The sequence below is a fragment of the Lytechinus variegatus genome, chromosome 4, assembly GCF_018143015.1.
Source record: "Lytechinus variegatus isolate NC3 chromosome 4, Lvar_3.0, whole genome shotgun sequence".
NCBI classification, from domain to species: Eukaryota; Metazoa; Echinodermata; class Echinoidea; order Temnopleuroida; family Toxopneustidae; genus Lytechinus; species Lytechinus variegatus.
Window position 1 is genome coordinate 25,500,061 of NC_054743.1, and position 12,918 is coordinate 25,512,978.

Genomic DNA, 12,918 nt, shown 5'->3' on the forward strand with positions numbered 1-12,918 from the left:
ACAAAAATCGTCTGCTTCTCAAAATTTGCTGCTCCAAATATGAAGCATGTTGACTGAAAGGAACATGCTGAAACAGGGTATCAGCCAACGAAAATCAAGACCGGGAAACTGTTCCGTCTTTGGGTGCTCAGATACGCCTTAGTAGTCAGGGTAATTTATTGTTGCGCATAACCAGGCGACGGTGACTATCATTGGATCAAAGAAATGCACCCGTTAATCGTCCATCTCTTCCGTAGGTTCATGATCAGATGATCAAACGATTTAAGGTACAGCCCGAGTAAACGACGACACACAGAACCGATACTTTAGTAGAATTCAATCGGTTGATGAATGATGTTACCGTGAGGTCCATGGATATCGATCCCAGCCTCCTCCCGCCTTGCCTCAGTCTTTGAAAAATTTAAAGAAAAATGGCTGTATTCGTCTATTTTAACATGATACGTGCGTCACATAACCTTCACCTTGCGATAAAGTCGTTCAACGGTGACCGACTGTTGCCCCCAGATATGAGAGATTTGCTGTAACTCGATTGAAATTCGTTACCCTATCACGGCCCAACCAGGCAAATCAATCAAACATGCCCTAACCTGGGACGGGTTCAGTCAAAGAAGGTCTTCCTAATCTTGATAACTTTTGTTGTCTGTTCCGGTCATGCCGTTGGAGTCAAATTGTATCATCTCGCTTAAGGGTGATAAACTACTACAAACTGATGGTCTTCCCATTTTATGTAAAAATACAAAACGACCCCCCCCCCCTGATATCTGAACGGTGTCACAGGCGATAACTGTCTAGTAGGGCCCGTCGTGGATCAAGTAGCAAAGATAAGTTTGATTTTTCACCATCTCCATATCGAATGACCGAGTATACCGTAGCAATACAGGTTAATTCGAAGACTCCACGTGAAATGATACTTCTATTGATTATGCCCTCCTTCTGTGGATGGGGGTATATTGACAGAAATTGCAATATTATTACGTACCTAAATCCATCATATCGCGTTGCAGAGTTTAAGGAAACTTTATCGGATCACCCTCCAATTCACTTAGCCCAAATGAAAGACAATCGCGATTTCGATTCATACTTGGATCAGATTTGCAAAAGTATTTACTTATTCGAAATAGATGTCATACAGCTCAAGGCGTCCATGTAAACGAAACGTGATAGTAGGAAATTGAACAATGAAAGAAAGTGTTCCTGACACAAGTTGAAATAGAGAGAGAGGTGAAGGACGAAAATACCTTTTTTTACCTGTTAACTACCGGTTAAACCTAATGAAGTTTGTTCCTAACTTTTGGTCTTATAATAGGGGAAGGCGGGGTAAGTTGAGCATAGGGGCAAGTTGAGCCACCAGCCCCAGGCCAATAATGAATGAGTTTGACAATGTGGTGGTGTCATGTATTGATGACCCATAGCATAATCCCTAACCCCACCGCACTGTTTCAACTTTGAAACAAAAAGTAGTTTTTTAGAGGGAAAAATATGAATTTTAGCCAAAAAAGTAAAAAAGAGTGTGAAATAGATAAGTGCTTTGTAAACACACACGTCTTTAAATATAATAAAGACATGATAACAACATTATTAGTCCAGCTATGGATCTTCATTCTTGTCATAGTCTTTTATTTGATGGATGCATAGTAAATGTGTGGATACAAAATTATCGCACTAAGTTCGGACTGGGGTAAGTTGAGCCATGGTAATTCCCATGGTAATGTATCTTAAAAAACAAACAAACCATAAAAATCGATTGAAATGCAGGCTGAAAGGAGCAAATTTACATGACTGCTCTTTTCCTTTTACAGGATGTTAGTATTTATAGAGAATCAGCAAGTGAAAAGACTTTAAACAAAAAATTGACATGCTGGTTCTCCCCCATACATTTTGTACATAGTTTTTGTGGCTCAACTTACCCCAGAAGGTGGCTCAAACTTACCCCATATATGGGGCAAGTTGAGCCATTTGACATCGGTTTTTTCAAAGGTCACAATGACTTTCAGTGTGGGGATAGAAAGTTATATATAGGTGGAAAATATTTCAGAAGAATTAAATTTCAAGGCAAGGTACTTATTTCGACAAGATTATTAATCATATCAATTCTAACATGCAAAAAGCAAAAACTGTCACAACTTACCCCGCCTTTCCCTACTACTTATTCAATTCAATTCAATTCAAGTTTATTTTGCTCTCTGCATAAAAGTGAGCACAAATGTGGTGAAATACATAGGAACAAAGTTTACATAACATCAGAGACATAAAAAAGCATTGAGAGGGAAGCAATCAAAAAGGAAAAGAATATCCTTATAAAAAGGCCGACCCAACTTACTTTGAAAAGAATAATAATTATTGACAATATCAAAAGTAAAAAAGACAAATAGGAGACAATTCAAAGGCATAGATACACAAATGATAAGATTTAGATTATATATATAAAAAATATTTACAAACAGGTTTAATTATCAAATATAAAGTTTCTGAAGTTACGTTTGAAAATATTAAAAGAACAAGATGTTGTCAAATTAACCGGCAAAGAATTCCACAGTAGTGGGCCACGAATGAAAATAGATTTATGATAAAGGCAAGTTCTTATTTTAGGAAAGTGGAAGTTTGCAGCATTTCTAGTAGGGTATTCATGAATATTATAATTTAATTTAAAACAGTTCAATAAAAAAGAAGGTAAAAAAGTACTTTAGAACATAGATACATAAAACTTTTATGAAATGATTTGGGTCAAAGAATGTGTAGGTATGTCCGAGGCCAAGACCAAGGCCGGATTACCCAAGGACAAGGCCAAAGCCGGATTGCCCTAGCCAAGGCAAAGAAAACGGGCATAAATTAAATTGCGTGCTGTGTGCGTTATTATTTGTTGTTGATTGTGTAGTGTTGCCAAATTATAGTACAATTTATCAACAACTGCAAGGGGATAGTTTTATTTTTATTTTCACAATCAATAAATCAAATATACATGAGAACAAAATAAAATTGGTTGCTATGCTTCAAGCATATATTTGCTTATATAGTTTGCCTGTGCATTTTACTCATTATTTACATGTATATATACATTTTTTAATGTATTCATGTCTTCAGTCACTACATACAAGATTGTCACTTGGTTATGTACTTTATGCTATATCATGAATATGTCTCAAGCATTGTTAATTTGTTTTGTATATTATTTCAAAAATGCAGAAAATCCTGCAAAAAAAACTAAATTTTGATTGAATTTATTTTGAAGACACTCGTTACGAAAAAATGCTGAAGGTAATTTTTAAAATAAGAATACCAAGAGATTGTTGTGCACCGGCATTGCAAAGTCGAGTCTCCGTCACGTCATTGTCAGTGCAGCATGCATGCAGTGCAGCTGTGCTACATGAATTGGCTTTGACATCAAGAACAAAATAGAAAGACAAAAGAAAGAAATAAAGGAGGGCGGATGTGCGTACTCGACAGTCGACCCCCATCTCTCTATTAATTTCATCTTATACTGTCAGACTGTAGAAACTGACAACAATCGTCTGTACACCCTTGACCCGACAATTGCGTCCGAGGCCGAGGATTGACCTCCGTCTTCGAAGACGAAGATTGACCTCCGTCCTCAAGGACGAGGCCGAGTACGATTTTACGGCCTCGAGGCTGGCCTTGATGCCGAGGCCGGCCTCGAGAACCACAACACTGGTACACACTACAAGTTTACAGGGATTTAAAATAAGTCCAGATGGACTGTAGTTAGGGACCAATCGATTTATGGATTTAGTTTTAATCCTAAAGACTTAAATTTAAATCTCAAATGATTTAAATTTAAATCTTTCGAGATTTAAAAATGAATCTTAAGGATTCAAACTAAATCCGGAATTCGATCGGTCCCTAACTACAGTCCATGTGGACTTATTTTAAATCCCTGTAATTTAGAGTGTATACAGTACAAGTTTACGGGTAAAGTGCAAATAAATATAAACTTTTAATAAACTAACGAGCATTCCTCGTCTGGTTTCAATTGGTACTCTTTGCCATCGTCCATCAATTACAGCGCTTCCATTGATGGCGTTATGTATTCAAAGAAAAATTAATATGCCCACGTTAATCCCAGTGTACCATCATTTTTATGCCCACTTGAAAGAAGTTTATTATGTTAAATAAATGGTGGTTGTTGAATATTCCATAGTACCATTCATTTCTAGCTAACACGACTTGTATTCATTTACTCGATTTTTTTTTATATATCCATACCGTATCGTCATTTATTACGATGGAATCAAATAATTTAAATATTTAGAAATTTCCAAAGGTGATTATAACCGTTTTTACATAGAGGGAACCCAAATCTTGCCCCGAACTGGTAAATCTGCCTCTGTCACGTGCCTGAGGTCACGTGCATGGTCATCTTCCTGGGCCAGTCGACGCGAGCTGCCCAACGTTGGTTTTATGGAAGAATTATAGGAAAATAAGTGTGAAGAGAATTCATTTATTTTGCGGTTCACGTGGCTATATTCGTGGGCAAAAAAGGCTACGTTTCATTGACACGTCGAACTTAACATGATCAGCCTCAATGAAATCTACGCTCGCTTCGTTACGTATAATGCAAGGTGCCAGATATAAAACAAACATGAACGCCTGCGTATTGATTATAAACAGGACTATTTTCTGGTTCGTGGGGGGACTCCGTCCGAAATCGGCGGGGATATTTCATGATTTTTTTTTTTTTTTTTGGGGGGGGGGGGTTCCAATATAAGTTTTCCAAAAATACATAACATTTAATTACATTTAATTAAATGGCTGAACCGTGGAAGATTGCCTCCTCTCACTTCACCGACTATACCGTCGTTGTTGCTTTCTACACCGTACTGTGCATCCTCCACTAGTGTCATTGATCTTTATATTATAAGGTCTTTGATCTTTGCAATCACCATTTTGTCCACTAATCCACCCCTGCATCTCGTAAAGGATCTAAATATGACGATGACCCACTCGGACATCTGACGTAGCATGGTACTCAACAACGCCAAGTGACACCAGATACGTCATTGGTTAATGCTTTGGGGATTTGCCTTGCCTTGGTAGCCAGGATCAGATCTGACCCTTCACGTGCAGCACCAAAGGGCTTACGTGATGAAGTGGTCATTTGCTTTTTATGTTAAACGAGTTCTAATAAACGCGTAGTGTATGACAAGCCTTATCATACTTCTTAAAGACTACAGTACCTCAGAGTTTAAAAATAATAGAATATTTCTAAATCGAACCATTTTTCATTTTTCTGGATTGCAGATCAGATTTTGTTGAACAACTCGCATTCTTTGTCGTTATACGTTCTTTGACCCCATTCGAAAGAAATGTCTTGCATTAACGATGGCGTTTTGTGTGCATAAGGCACGTCAGCATTTGTTGATTTCTCTCAGTAATGGATACATTACATACATATTACACTGATCAGTCTACCCTAGTTTAATTCACGTCATTTCACCTAAAACAAAGCCTCTTGCAGTCGTTACCGCTTGTATATTGCATGGTTTTATTTCTATTTTCATACCCATTTCGTCCTCAAGATTCAGCTTAATATTTTTGTTTACACTATTTTCTCGCTCTGTGTAATTTAATTCTCTTTTTTTCTTTATTGTCTTTATCTCCTTGTACTTCTTCATCATCTTCTGTTTCTTCATGATATTTGCCTTTTCCTTCTACTTTCTTGTTTGTTCTTGATTATTTCGTGCTTGTACACCCCTTTTCTTTATCTTCTTATTTACTTTTTTTTCGGACACAACGTTTTATTTTTCTTTATCACCTTTTTCCTTTTGCTTTCTCTTCTTCTTATTCTTCTTCTTCTATTTTTCCCACTCTATTCTATTTCTTGATGTTTGGTCATCCCTATATCACACCCTCTCTTTGTGTTACACTCTATAATCTCGTAAGAAATTAGGCGGGATCCTTTACATGTTTATGTAAAGTGGATGCCTCCCATATCAAAGGCGGAAGTCCTCTGGGCATTGTTGAATCTGATTCTTCCTGTATAGTATCAATCCTGATCATGTTTCACCGTCTCGTTAAGCCAATGTTTTTTTATCATTCACACCCGGTGACCGCAGTCCATTGATAGACTTTACTCGATCAATCTTAGTCTTTCCCTTTCTCTCTCTCTCTCTCACTTTCGCTTATTCTTTCTTTCTTTTCTTTCTTTCTTTCTCTCTTTCTTTCTTTTCTTTCATTCATTCATTCTTTCTCTCTTTCTTCAAAGTACAACGAAGTGTCCTCCCCTCTCTCTCCTCCTCACCCTTTTTCTTTCTTTTTTTTAAATTTTACTTTCTCACCCTGATCTCTCCCTCCCTCTACCCCGTTTTTTCCACTCACTCTCTCCACTATCTCTCTCTCTCTTTCTCATATTTCATTCCGACTTTCCTTATATTTCTTGGTAGTTCTGATCAATTCAATGTTCTTATTTTTTCTTGGTACTTTATTTTATTTCACCCACTACCCCTCTCTCTCCTACTCCCATCCCCTCCCTCCATCTTTCTCCAAAAATACCCAAGCACTCCACTATCCTTCACTGCATTTGTTGCATAAAGACAATCATCGTGCTAAAGACTCGCATGGGGAATCGTAAGCTGATTACGAACTGACTAATCACTTTTCAAATTAAAAATAATTTGTCCCTATGTTCATATCTACTGAAGATGACAATGTCAAAAACTCGCCTTCTCTCTTCTTATAAGAATATTGGACCTGTATTTTAGCTCAAAACGATTCGGCCACCAATGTTCTCTAATTTCTCCCCTTTTCAGGTATTTTATTTTGCTTTAGTTAGTAGTCGCATTGTGATTCTCTTTGAAGTTGTTTCCTGTGTATTTTCTAAAATAAATACCTATGATCAAGCTTTCGCATAGGTTATATTACACGAACAATGTCTGGTTGTATTGAGTTGTTTGTTGCTTTTTACATTTTTAACCTTTCGCTAGAAAGTAGTGGTATAATAAATACAAATCTATCCTACCTCCTTCATACCTTTAATCCTGTTGAATGAATCCCAGGAGGAAACGACCGGTCTGCGATCAGGGCATAATGGGCGGGACGGCAAAATAGGGTGATGAAACGAATAAAGGCAAGGACCTGGCAAAACCGAAAACACTGAAACCCGATCCGAGTCCAAGGCAACACGAGTACCCCGGGACCTTGTTTGGATCACAATGAAATCCCGGTATCTTCAATCATTTCAAAAGGTGTTTTTTCGAAGAAACTGGATGCATAACGAATGAATGGCGAGTGATGATGATGGATGATGATGGTGTTTTAAATGGTCAAAAAGCTATTTAGTTGATACGTACACGTACATTTATAAAGAATAAAAGCAATGAAAAAATATAAATGTAGTATTTCACAAACTTGCTGAATCGCTTACATACGGATGATACAGTTCATTTCAATGGCATTGCTTTTAATATATCAAAATCGATACAAATATGGAAAATTATTTTCTTTTAACATATATTGAATTAAACTGATTTATCTAGTTCAAATTTGAACTAGACAAATCGGCACTCCGAAGTGCAGTCACTATACACGCTCTTTAAGAGCTAAATTAGCACTTCATTTTTTAGAGTGAAGGAAAAGGGGAGGGGCACAAGCATAACAGAAAGGAAAGGTTAAAAAGACTGACAGAATTTATGCAAAAATGCAAAAGGATTGAAGAGAGAATGCGATATGGAGAAAAGAATGAGTTCGAAATTTTTAAAATCAAAGTCGGTTGTTAATATTGTCATCTTCTTAAGATATGAACACAGTAATGAATTACCTGCAATTTAAAAACTAATTTATCAGTTCGAAAATCTTATCGAGACACAAGAAACGAATTTATATTGACGTGAATATTGTCCATTAAAGGAAGTAAGACGTGTATTAATGTGTGGGAGAGAGGTTGATGGATAAAGAGAGGAGTATAGGAGACAAGGAAAGAAGGAAAGGTACACCCCAAAATACTCTATTCGAACAATATGACCTTATCGGCTGGGCATTTTGTATTTTCTTTACAAAAAGAAGGAGAATCTTATCGAAATTGAGATACTGTTCTGTCTGTTCGACAACAAACTTTTCATTTTAGTAGAAAGTCAATATTAAGTGTTTTGGGAGACTGTTTTCTGAGTGTAGACTGAATATGTTTCAAGATCCATTTGAAATGTGAAAAATTATACTTATACAAGTCCCATCCCCGTGTCTCCTTAAATAGGAACATCCACAAGAAATTAGCCATTCGTTATAAGAACCACGAACAAAAACACAATTTAATGGCATTTAAAAACAGTTTTTAGCAAAATGGATCCCCACGCTAGTTCAGAAGTAGCATGTCATGCGATATTGTTTGGTATTACTGATGTGTCCGTAATACCTTACCAAGTAATGCTCCAATTCATACTAAAAAAAACCATAACTCTAAAAATTGGAATGGTAATTCAACATTTGAAAGGTTGGAGAGGTGACAACCTTTTCCAAATGTTACATCCAACCTTGTATAAAGCTGAATCCAACATTTTAAGTGTTAGGTTGAACCATTTAAATTGGTAAATGCAACATTTAGAAAATGTTGTTACTCCTCCAACCTTTCAAATGTTAGGTTAACATTTCTTGTTTTTAGCGTGATTCGAGGATCGCTCCCCCTACCACTTCAATATTGCATGATGGGATGGTCGGCGCGCCGTTTCCTTAAAGAATCGTAAGAAACTGACCACGTCGAACTGACAATTAACAATTGTCCCTTCCTAACTAGCTCCATTTCTTTCTCGAGTCCAACCCCACCCCTTCTATCTCTCCATCTACCCCCCCCTATTTATTTACACTGTTTTATTTCATGCTTTCCTGTTTCATCGTCACATCGGTTTCTATTTTATTTCTCATCTTGTAGCTTGTCATTCTTGCTTTGTCTTTTCTCTCTTTCCCCAGCACCCCTCTCATCCCCTCTTTTCCCTTTCTCTCTTCCTCTTTCTCATGCTCTTTCTCTCCTCTATGCCCCTCACCCTCTCTATCTTTCTCCTCCTCTCTATCTACTTCTCCCCTTTCTCTCTTATTCTGTAAACTTGCTAATTTACAGGGTCCATCACCAGAAAAGGCTTTCTGGGAGAAATTCAATTTCCGCTGTTTCAAATTATGCTTTTTGACCTAATAAACACTGATAATCCTTTTCAAGGTGCTTCTAAGTCCGATCATCTTCTCTTCAAAGGAAATAGCCCCAGGTCTTGCATGGCTACTTAACGAGCTTCGACCATCCTCAAATAATAATACCCAGATAAATAATAATCAAATACCCAGACCTCATGCACCATTGTTAGACTAGGCCTTTACACCCCAACCCTTTTTCCTCCCAAGAACATGAAAGGGAGAGAGAAATAAAAAAATTAAAAGACCAAATCATAAGATTACAAAATCCTATTTTGATAAAACATCATCCACGTTTCCTTCATTCAAACCTCATTTAGTATACCTTGATTATCAGAGTCCATCCACATTGTGCATTTATCAGCGAATATTCTAATAGTACTTAACTTATTTTTAACTTAAGGAATGAAAAACAGTTGAATTACAATAAGAAATGACGGGCCATACAAATCTAGTTGATAGTAGAATAATTATTGCAAAAAATAATTGCTATCTAAGGCAAGAGCTTTCGTTCAAACCGGGTGGGTACGTAATATTATTGTAATGAAATCTAATGAAAAACAATCATTAAGACCAGATAAAGATTATTTTCTTAATGTGTAAGTCCTACATAATTATTATCGAGATCGCTTACACTTTACAAAATAAGAAACGACTACAGTAGAAGCATGATAAGAGCGCCCTTCTTTGCAAATCAACAAAAAAGAATGATAAATTTGAGGATGTAATAAAGATTACAAAATATAAATTCCGCAATTCATGCACTGTGATGATATATGTATATGGTACTACTGCATCAGGGCCCCATCTTACAAAGAGTATAATTGACTCGATCAATCGCAACTATGCAAAGCCAGCAAAGTCAACAAATGAAGTGCGTGTTTGGATATGAATGTATATCCATAAAGTCATTGATTTCTTGACAATTTGGTGTATTTTCCTTTGTTTACAAAGGACATTGTTCAGATTTCTTGAAGAAAAAATTATGACACTGATGGATTTCCATAGAGTTACAATTGATCGGATCAATCATAACTCTTTGTAAGACAGGGCTCAGATGTCCATTTTCCTCATCTTTTTTCATGAACCAGCGTGTACAAAACCCAGTAAGTTGACCTTCAGTTAGACGCGATGTTATACAGCATCTTCATCACTTAACCCTAGTTCATTACTTGGGGTCGGCCTGCAGCAGGCGTGATGTATGACGAAAGACAACGGGATATTAAAGCTTATACCGCATTTAAGCCGCGGTGTACTACAATTCAAATGATTGGAAAGAACACGAACTATCGACATAGTTATGAAAAATATTGCAGACAAAACATGCACTAATATTAGATGGATATGCTGGAAATGCATGATTGTACCAAAAAGAACCACCTCAGTTAAACACACGTGGGTGCCTGTATCGAATATTGTATATAGGGAAATCCCGTCAAATAGGTCTAATTGCACAATGACTCGATTTAGACGGATTGTTCCAGAACTCAAAATTGGCTTTCGTGTATTGAATAATGGAAGCACAATATCGCAAGGGAAATCATACAACTACAGCTTCATGTATTGCTTAATCACCAGTCTCAAACAATCCTTTATTTTGTCATTTTCTTAAACCTAGAATCTTTTTAAACCTGTTATTTATGCAACTTGAGTGGGAATACGGCAGGCGAAGCTCTTTTCCCACTCATGTTTTACATACGATCATTATAGTTACTTTAGTCATTATCAAACTCATTTTTTAAATAGCAATGTCATAATTAGTTAAACCAGTGATGAGTAACAGAGACTTTTGATAAAAACAAACACGACACTTCTTTTAACAAAATCAAAGATAAACAAGTCTTGTTTTTTTAAATAAATTCCTGTTATGGGACCTCACAGGTCACACTTGCGAAAAAAGTTTCTTTTGATCCGTGCACCCTAGTTGCGCAGGGATCATAATAGCTGGTTTTTAAGGTTGCCAAGTATATACTCGCCAAACCAAGTTAGCTCTATGACCCTTAACGGTCAAGATGAAATTGGTTAGATTAGGAGTGGAATAGACAGATGCTATAACTGGACGCTACTGCCAAGGACTTGCTGACCATAAGGACTAATATTCTAAGTACGACGACCAGTGAAGTCATTTCCTGTTTTCATCACATCTGTTTCGTCCAATCTTTTACTTCCAATATCCTGTATCTGATATGGGATTTGTAAAATTGGGAAATATAAGAAGTTCTTTAAAGTCAATGCGCACTGTTCACTATTACGAAGAATTTAGAATGAAATTACAGACTTTGTATTTCAAATAATCTATTCTTTATTTTCGTTCCATTCGTTACACTTTAAAAGGCAGGATTTCCTAATGACTTTGACTTGCGAAAAATACTTCAACACGTTCAATAAATGTAAACGTTATAATAAAACGTGTCTTGTCTCAATAGTGCTTCATACCAACTCCATCAAAATTCGCTAAAAGTCCTTAAAATCATGACAACAATGTAGCATATAATATCACTGGCTTTACTGGCAGAGCGGCTGAAACAGGTTCAACGCTTTGCAAGTCAATCGAACAAAAATCCTGCCAGGTCCCGATTAACCTCGTCTGGGTTGAACCCTTGTTGAAAAAAATCCCCGACTTGAATAGAATTTGAACCCAATACCCTCTATTTACCAAAGAAACGAGAGTCCTAACCACGAGCTCTACGTGAGACTGATAGAAATGTAATGTATTACTCCGCTTTTCTCACTCAGAGGCAAGTTTGCAAAAAAGGATACACGTTTCGAATTACAAAGGCTCTTCATCACAATTGATCTACAGCTAATATATCCAATTTCCAGATCTTGATTAACAGCTAATGTTCATATATATTCAGATCATGAAAATTATAGTATTTTACATCAGATTTATTTTCCATTTAAATTTCTTCTGTTTGTTATACTCCCTGCCATTAACCTTTTTTTTTATTATTGCTTATTTAGCTCTTTATCTTTTGATCGCTCTGACTATCTCTCTCTCTCCGAATGTAATTTCTATTGCATTATTCAGATAAACTTGCAATGGTGTTCAAAAGCTGGCTATTTTCCAGTAGATCTTATTATAGGTGAGTCTCTTCAACCCCCCCCCCCCCCACACCGTCACTGTCTGCTTTTTATGCAACTTCCTTTTCTCCTCACCTCGTGTATAATTGTCTACTGTTTTCTTTATTATCCCTCCCTCTCCCTCTTTCTCTTTCTCCCACACACTGTTAAAAACCCCTGATTTTTTAGAAAAAGGGAAGATTTTGCAGAAAGCAATAACAGAATCATTCTGTAAATTTATAAAACAGGATTTTTTTTTCTGTAATTTAACAGACAGGACGTTTAAAAAGGGGAGGGTGTTTTATTTAAGGAAATGTGTAAGGTTCCATACACCAAATACCAATTTCCTGTAAGATTACGCAATCTGGTAAGATTACAGGTGTTCTCTCGAGACTCTGCTGCAGGAACTTATTTTAAGGATAAATTTTCTAATTCTCTGACTTCTATTCTCTCTCTTTCTTTCTCACTCTACCTGTCTCTCCATGCCCTCCCTTTCTTTGTCTGTGCTCTCCATCTTCATCTCCATCTCTACATTTCCTTCCAACTTTCACTCGCCGTGGTGTCACTCTCGGCCTTTTCCCTCCATTATTATACTTGATGTTAGGGCCTACATGACGTTTATTTCTTCATGAGCACTTCTAAACAAACAACACGGGATCAATATATGAACCCCGCCGCCAGCTCTGCATCAGACAACTTAAACAGAGACAGAATCTCCCCGTCAAGTAG